This window comes from Micromys minutus (genome assembly GCF_963924665.1).
Source record: "Micromys minutus genome assembly, chromosome: 32".
In the NCBI taxonomy this organism is placed as follows: Eukaryota; Metazoa; Chordata; class Mammalia; order Rodentia; family Muridae; genus Micromys; species Micromys minutus.
In genome coordinates this window covers 22,940,233-22,947,538 of record NC_137967.1, presented here as the reverse complement: position 1 = coordinate 22,947,538, position 7,306 = coordinate 22,940,233, and positions in this window count along the sequence as shown.

The window sequence follows — 7,306 nt, the reverse complement described above, 5'->3', positions numbered from 1 at the left end:
GATCCTGAAATAATTGGGCAACTCCAGGGAAGAGCAACAGTATTCATAATTCTGAACCACTGGAAGCACTCTGAGTCTGATCATCCAACCAAAGAATATACAGTGGTTGGAATGAGACACATATGTAGCAGACAGGCATTCTTGTCTTCATGGGTTCCATGTATGGTTAGTGGGAAAGGATACACCTAAATTGGCAGAAAGTTGATGTGCCAGGTTTGGAGATAACTGGGGAGGGGCAGCATCTAAGAGGGTTTGGTGAGGGAAGATGGAGTATGGGGTCCTTTGAAAGAGGGTCATGGAAGAAGAAATGCATTTGCGATGTGAATTAATTAATTTAAATGTGTTTGTGTGTTCAGGTGTTCAGAGACCATAATATGCAAGGGGAGATCAGAAGTCCATTTACAGGACCAGTTTCTCTGCTTTTACATGACTGCCTTGAGGGCTAAATCTCATATATTTAGGTTTAGTGGCTAGAGCATTTTTAAGAGTTATTTAATTAGCTCAGATATTTTTTTATTTTGATTTGTTTATCAGTCAGTATGGTTGAGTAGCCTTGGCTGTCCTAGAACTCTAGTAGTAGACCAGGTTTGCGTTGAACTCATAGATATCTGAATGCATCTGTCTCCCTAATTCTGGGATTTAAATGTGTACCATCAACACTCTTTTTCTGACAGACATTCTCTCCTCACCCACTCTTTCTTCTTTCTCTCTATCACTCTCTCTTTCCCCACCCCTCTGTGTGTGTGTGCTTGAGTACACACATTTGAATGTAGATGCACTCAATGAGCAGAGACTGAAAATCTTCCTGCAACTACAGTTACAGTCAGATATGAGCTGCCTGATATGCATGCACATATACTAACAAGAATACCAGAATTTAAATCAGATTACTCTGTATTAGCATTAGAGAAAATGAATCTGTCTGAAACTTTGTTTATCATCTACCCCAAATGCACCTCAGTCCCCCACAACACCCCAAAATAAGTCTTTTCTAAATAACAAAAAATAAACAGTGCAAGTTCCAACTTTCAGAGGAGAAACATGTAAGGTGGGCTAGAACTGTGAAGGGCATGCTTTAAGGCCATGTTTTGATAGGGAAGAATCTACACTAGGAAATAATCTAGTCTACAATAGTCTGTGAATTTCCTCTTATGTAGAGGCACCAACTTTGTTCATTCTGGTTGGGGGTGGGGTGAATAATTGGGAATTGTGGGATCATGTATCTCAGGCTTTACTTATTCCCAACAAAGCTGATGAATCCCTTCACATAGTGGGTTTAAACATAGTGTATTTGTGGGTGAATGATTGTTTACATAGAATTGAGCATTGCCCTTCGAGCCTTAATCCTTCAAGGCTCATGGTCCCATGAGAGTAAAGCAGGGGGTGTTTGAGTAATGGATGCCTGGGCTATTCTGTAGAAAAGTTCACATCAGCTTCAATAGCCAGGAACTCCATGCTTAGCCCTTTTGATTTAGAGGCCATGTCCATATCACTATTCATGTCTGTGGAAATTCTGTGTGTCTGTGTATATAGAATAACACCCACCACCCAAATTCATTGATCTGTAATGTATCGACTCAGCTATGGAACCACCTTTTCTAGTCTTTATCAAGCCTGTGGGTGGACAGATTACACATTGGATATATTACTCAGGGTGTCTTACTGGCTGGTTAATTCTAAATATGCAGATGCTGCAATTGAAAAAGACCTAATATGAGCCAGTCTACTATTCCAGGCAAACTTGAGTTAAGTGAGACCCTAGGTGATCCTGGAACTTCCTATTTTACATAATGAATTCCAGAACTGCCAATACAGTGAGATGCTATCTTAATGTGATAATTAAAAAAATTAAACCCTTTCTAAAACCACAACCTATGGATAGCTAATTCATCTCAGTGGATCACTGTGATGGTGTATAAGTCTGATATAATGAGTTCTATAACCAGGATGGACAAAGTTGGAAGATAAAACCCACTACCAAATCCCTCTGACTTCCATACATGTGCTTCCTTACAAGTATGAACAGATTTATGTAATTCTTAATTTTCTTTCTTTTTTTTTACATTTTATGTGATTGAGTATTGTGATTGAAAATGAACTTATGTGGCCACATCATCAGTTCCCCCAGAACTAGAGTCAGAGATAGATATGATCTGCAACAGAGGTGCTGGCAATTGTATACAATCCCTCTGGACAAGCAGTGAATGGTTTAACTGGCAGAGGCACCACTTTGACTCACAAACTGATTTTAAAGGCATTATGACATAGCCCAATATAGCCACCAACTCATTCACAGCTGATCTAAATTTGTTCTGCTTCCAGTAAGACATCCTGATCTAACAAGATTGTAGTAGGTGATAAGTGGAATAAGTATTCTAAAGAACCCGCTATGTGGAGAGAAACTAAATAACTAAATATCCATAAGGAGGCAAGAGGCAGAGCAGGGAAGAAGAGGAGGCTGTCTGTGAGTGTCAAGCAGAGTGTTAGCAATCAGGCATCTCCACAGGATTGCCCCAGGGACCTAGTGAGAGTAAGATAAGTCATCACTACCAGCCAAGATGTGACATTTTTCCACTGTTGTCAGGAGTAGATTATCTTCCTTGTGCTCTTGCTCTCGTTCCTTTCATAAGAAAGCAGAGCCCCTCCTCTTCATCACTCTCCATCTTAAAAAAGAAACAACTGCATATTGCCGCTCTCAAAAAGAGCTTTCATGTGAAGTCTGCCACATGGTGTGACTTTGTGGTCGACATCAATTAAGTGATAACATAATGTACACAAGAGGAAACAGGGTTCCCAAAATGATCACCAAATTCTCCATGTTCAAAATGTCCAGTCTACATAAATTAAATTGAATATAAATTATTAAAGTTTCAGAAAACTTATGAGCGAAATAGACTTAGCAACATCAAATGGTATTTTCAACACTAAAAATAATCAGCCTTACAAACATACATACAAGAATCACTATAAATAAGAGCAGTCTATATATAAAAAAATTTGTGTGTTGTGTTATTTTGTGTGTGTAATGTCACTAATGAAATAGCTAAGAGTTTTGATGAAAGCAGAGAGGCATAAATGGCTGGGTTTAAAGGATTTAATGGAAAAAAGATACAGGATAAACGATATGATTATATTACCGTCAAAAATAAGGGAAAAATTACATTAATAAGGCTATCCATAGTACAGTGATGAAACACTGGTACCAAGTACATAATACAAAGGGTTCAGTCTTCAGCCACATAAAATAAATCAATAAAAATCATATCCAAAATTGATCATAATAAAAGGAAAGTATTACAAATGAATAGAGAGGGTTGAATGTAAGTCAAAAATGAAGAGGCCTATTCAGAGGAAAAGACCAAAAAATGAAAGGGATACAGAGCAAAAGAGAGTAGAGACATATGAAAACATGATGATGATGCTTAAAGATTCATATTGTTTAGTTATATTATATTAAAGCATGCTCTTACTCAGACAACAGCTAAAAAGCATGCATGGGATCAACCAAGCTCATCTTCCCCACATGTGTAGCAGGTATGAAGCTTAGTCTTTATGTGAGTTCACAAACACCTGAACTTGGGGCTCTTTGTTCCTCCATTTTTGCTTGCCTGTCGGTATAACTGAGGTGACTTGACCAATTAAGTCAAGATGTCCTGGTTCTTCAGTGACTTGATGTTCTTGAACTGGTTTTTATGAGGGTGGCGGGAGCTCTCCCTTCTTGATAGTTAGTGTGTGGGTATGGGAGGAGAGCAGTTTTAGGACAGTGGCAATCAGGATGTAAAGAGAACACATATGATAATAGAGCAAATGAAACAGGTCCTGCCTATGTAGTTCTCAGTGATCTGAATATATCTATGTAGAGCAGTCTGGCATAGAACATAAAGATCCATGTTTTCTTCCTGAATATTGGGATTAAATTACTTGAGACCACATGTTGTCTGGTAGCCTCCTCCTTGAGAACTGGCTCTCATAGTTTTCAATAGTGTTGTCACACACCTCTAATCCCAGCTTGGGAAAGGCAGATGTAGGAGTTCAAGGCCAACTGGTCTACTGGGGTTCAAAGAGGAACCGTTTCTCACAAACCTTTAAAAATCACTATGCCAGCTGCCAAGGCAGAAAAGCACTTACTAGTTATCCTTACCTGTGAAGCCTTTTGAACCCACAAATGATCAGCTCTTATGAAGAACTGCTTCTTTCCATTGTGGAGACTAGCTCAAGACAAAGGATGCAAAAGAGAAGATAGCATTAATAAAGGAAGGAACAGAAAAGGTGGGCTAAACCTTTAGCCCCAGCACCCAAGACATATTTTTGTGTTTTAGGCAAACTTGGTTTGCATTTTTTCTTCCACATTATTCAAAGTCATATGGTGACATGTTCTTCTATGCCTCCTCAAACAAACAATGAACAAAAACCAAACAAGAAAATAAGGAAGAAGATAAGGGAAGGTGGATGATAAAGGATGTTTTAAGGACTGGAAGCTCCAAGACTCTATACTAAGTTTTTTGAGTTTAGGAAGTAAGTATCTCAATAGATCCACAAGTCAATGACCAGAGCAGATTCACTAGGTCTTCTAAATTTAAAAGTTATATAAATTAAGACTGTTCAGACATTCTCATCCTTGCTAATTTGACTAGGTTCAAATCACCTGAGCAACCAGGAAAGCACTCTATAGCCAGTCACAAACTGCCTTAGATACCCTTTCTGCTTTAATGAGCAGTCATTCTTTCTGCCACAGGCTTTGGTTGCATATATAATTTTTGAGTTTTGAGTGATTCTACTGCTTGTAAGTAACTTCTCACAAATATTCTTACGTTTTACACCAATAGAACTTAGTGTCCATCAAGTTGTTCATTGGTAATACTTGAATCTAAGTGATCTATTCCTACATGGGTTGAGAAGACATTTGTTTAGGACTACCCAGAAATATTGTCACAGAATTCAGTCTCAGCAATATAATCTGAGGGTAAAATAATGACTCACAAATCTGAGGAATTACAAACAGCCATCTCATTGTATTCATTGCCTAAGAAAAAGAAAAAGAATTGATGCCTGATATTGTAAGCCTACCAAGTTACTCACTGCTGGTCAGTTCATTAAATTTCAGAGAACGTACAGCTGCCTGTCTTAAACCATAATATTCCCAAATGGATTCTATTCCTTCTACCCACAAAATGAAGCTGTCACTTCTCAAATGTTTTCATCAAAGGGTGAACAATAGAAAATACCACAATAATGTCAAGGCAGGACAAGTGATCATTTGGCATCCAGCCAAAATATAATATAACTTCAACACAATTTCTTTACCTAAGGCTCAATAAAAACTGTAAATACAAATCAAAGCACAAGCAACAGATAGTCAAAAAGGAGAAAATGACTAGTTCAATCTGTACGTAATTATTATATAGAAAAGAATGGAATTTAAGTGGACACATCTTTATTTAAAATATTTGCCAAAGTAAAACATACAATAAACAACTTAAACAGGGAAAAAGGATTCTCAGAAATAACCTCTAATAAGCAAGGTTATGCAAAGTTCTGACAAAATAGATTTCGTATATACAGTGATTCTTGTTTGATGTAACATCTAGACGCTTTGAATGTGGTACTATTATTGGTATACATATATTTGGTTCTATGTGCGTCTTGAAAGCTTCAGTTTTGAGGGATTTTGAGTTGCTGGTGGCCTTATGAGATTGTAGGAACCTTAAGCTCTGGCTATAGCTTAGTCTTTTCTCGGCAGTTTATTCTCTAGAGTCTTTAACTGCTACATATGGAATTGAGTACATCGATTTTTTGGAAGAAAAGTAGGCATTTGTTGTAGTCTGTGTATGGCAGACAGAATCACACCCAGAATTTTCCACAGGCCTTAATGAATCTAGGGAAGAAATGGGAAGATGCTAGAGTATCTGGGTTGAAGAATGGAGCCAGTACCTGCCAGGCTTAGGACACAGGATCACTGCTGGCCCCATCATTAAAGGATACATGACCTCCTGTGCTAACGCAGTCAGCTTGGTCTCCTTCAAGTTGATTTTCTGGTTGCTTTAGACGTTCTTCAGGATTCTCTTTGATCTTTTTTAATCTGGCCCTCTCATTCTTAAACCATAACTGGAGAAATAAACAAGTAATAGAGATATTAGAGAAACAGAACTCCACACACTGGTCTTGGTCCTGGATGTGAATCTGCTGTGTGGAAAGTGAAATTCTTTATTTCTCTATATTTGGACTTCAATTGATATAATACAATGACTTGAAAATTCTACAAGAGGAAGAACATAATATGGGCAGGAAAAAAACTTATGCAGTGAATGGGAATTTCTGACTTTCAAGATCATAGGATTCAAAGAAAATCCCAATCTTTAGACAAATGGAAGCTTAATGAAGCACCAGTATGGCTCTAGTTTGTTCAGGGGTATCTGAGAATACCAAGAGCATGCACAGTTTTACCATAAGACATTGCTAGGAAACTCAGAACCAAGTCAATTCATCTAGGAACCTATTACTCGGCACCTAACAATAAAAAACAAATTGGTCACAAGTGATGGGTGCTGGTCCATGAGGCTATCAGGGAAGTGACTATAGTGACTTAGATAGGACAAGGACAAGTGAGGGGACAGACCCGAATCTGATTTTCCGTCACAGAAATGCTTTCTGCCAGCTCCTCACGCTGCTTCAATGAAGGATACTTGGACATATTCAAGAAGAAATCTTTCAGCTTGCTTGTTTGTTCACGAATAAACCTGGTACGCTTTCTCCGCTCCCTGGTAGAAGCTACTGGCCGAACTTGTGGCCTGGGATGGACCTGAGGTGCCATGTGTGGAGTAAAGTCATAGTGCTGCCCCTGAAAGCCTGGGATCATTGGGGACATTGGTGGCATTTGTATACATTCATGAAATTGAGTTTGTGGCATTGGAAGGTAATCATGCATCAGGGCCCCTTGTGGCATTTGAAGACAGTCAGTTGATAGAGAACTCTGGGGTATTTGGTGACAAGGAAACACCAGAGTTTCTTGAGGCTCTGGGAGATATGTTGACAACTCAGGTTCAGAGATCCAATATGTAGATAGAGGTGTTGGGGGAACATTCTGCATTGGAAAACCTAGGAGTAGAAATAAAATGGTCAAAGAGATCCAACAGACCTCATTAGCTCACCTTCCTGCTTTCCAATCAATTAAACACCAACCACTATGCAGAAGATTCAGGGCTATCTTCACAGGAGGCAGGATTACAAATACAGAATCTCAGTCTAAGACCTGGCAACTTGTCTGGTATTGCTTCTATCTGCCTGTTATTTCTACTATTCACCTTGT